This window comes from Microtus ochrogaster, unplaced genomic scaffold (genome assembly GCF_000317375.1).
Source record: "Microtus ochrogaster isolate Prairie Vole_2 unplaced genomic scaffold, MicOch1.0 UNK48, whole genome shotgun sequence".
Taxonomy (NCBI): Eukaryota; Metazoa; Chordata; class Mammalia; order Rodentia; family Cricetidae; genus Microtus; species Microtus ochrogaster.
Window position 1 is genome coordinate 1662266 of NW_004949146.1, and position 1940 is coordinate 1664205.

Genomic DNA, 1940 nt, shown 5'->3' on the forward strand with positions numbered 1-1940 from the left:
CTCGAACTCACAGAGATCCGCCTGCCTCTGCCTCCCGAGTGCTGGGATTAAAGCCGTGCGCCACCACCGCCCGGCTCTTTCAATGCTTTCTTTATCCTTGTAACTCAGAAATAATGTTTTCCACAATAGACAACTCTCTGGGTTTAAATCCCTCAAACAGTCAGGGATGGTGATTCCTGTGTTTAATCCCAGTACTTGGGAGGCTGAAGCAGGAGGGTCACAAATTTGAGGTCAACTTGGGCTCACACTGAGATCCTGTCTCACAAAAACAAAATAAAAAATTCTAAGTAAACAGCCCGTTTCAAAAACAAATATAACAAAATTAAACAGAACAAACCCCCAACCTACCTCCATTGTATTTTATTGGAAAGAGCCCAGGTTCAAGGTTTAGTTGGAACAGGGACTGTCTCCTCTCCAGGTATGTTTCTAGACAGGCAAGGAGCAAAGTCCCTTTGCTCTTAACTGGTGGCCAGGCTGGACTCGGGTTACACAGAACTCCAGAGAGAGCCAGACTCTGCAGCATCTGGTGGGATCCAGTCTAAACTCTATCCTTATGATCCCCATGAACTTGAGTGGCTTCTTCTTGAAGAGTGCCCATGACCCACCCCAGAGTTGTGTGAATAAGTCCTGGGGTGCAGAGGTGACAGAGGAAGGATCCTAGATGCCCACACACCAGCCAGGCACTGGGTAGCATAACACGATAAATGTGTTCATTGTGGCAGGGAAGAGCAGTCTGACTGCAGAGAAAGGGAGCTGGGAAAGTCGTTCCTGGGACAGGGGTGGAGCTCAGTGATGCCGACTTGGAGGTACCATGTTGGTCAAGTATTCACACAGTTCTGGTTCAGTCCCCCACCACAAGAAAAATGAAAGCTGCCCGTTGGTGGTGGTGGTGCACAGAGTGGAACCCAGGGATACACAGAACAACCAGGGCTACACAGAGAAAAACCCTGTGTCAAAAATAAATAGATAAGCAAACAAGAGAGAGGGAAACTAAAATAAAACCAAAGTACCCACGCTGAGTGGTCTGCAGACTAGCTGCCTCAGCCTCACCAGGGAAGATAACAGCAATGCAGACATCAGTTCCTCCCCAGCCTGCCGAACCAGACTCTGGGGTGCTGTCCTCCTCCTGCACTGGGTTTGTGGTGTGTGTATATTCCCGTGTGTTGTGCACGTGGAAAGAATCTTCATGTATGTGTGTCTGTGTGGAGTCCAAAGGTTGATGTCAGGTGTCTCCTGTCTCCTGTCACCTTTTTTTTTTTTTTTGAAATGGTCTCTCACTGAACCTGGAACTCACTGTTTCGGCTAGATTGGCTGGCCGGGGAGCCCCCACGATCCATTTGTCTCTATGTACCCAGTGCCAAGTGAGGTCCGCTACCTAGAAAAATGCAATGTAAGGGACTGTCTGAAAATGTGCCATCTAAGTTTCTAAGGAAATGTAAACCTGTACATTGTAGTTTCAGAAGGTGACCTGAGCAGAGACCAAAAGTCTAAAGCCAACCAGGTCTACCTAGTGAGTTCCAGGTTAGCCAGGGCCACACGGGGAGACCCTGCTTCATAGAAAATAAAAGGCACACACCTTTAATCCCAGTACTCAGGAGGCAGAGGCAAGTGACTCTCTGTGAGGCTGAGGCCAGCCTGGTCCACATGGAAAGATCCAGGCCACATGGCTACACAGCGAGAGTCTGTCTCAAAAAAAAAAAAAATAAATAAAAAAGCACCTATCCATCCACACCAACAAACAAAACCAAACAAAACTGGACATGGTAGCACATGCACCCACACATTCAAGAGGCAGATGCAGGTGGCTGCAGTGGCATTTCATTTGTATTTTAATAAATAAAGCTTGAGAACTCAAGAACAAGGGCAATGGGTTTTTGATCCTACTGCACGTGCTGGCTTTGGGGGGGCCTGGGCGGTTTGGATGCTCAACTTACTAAACC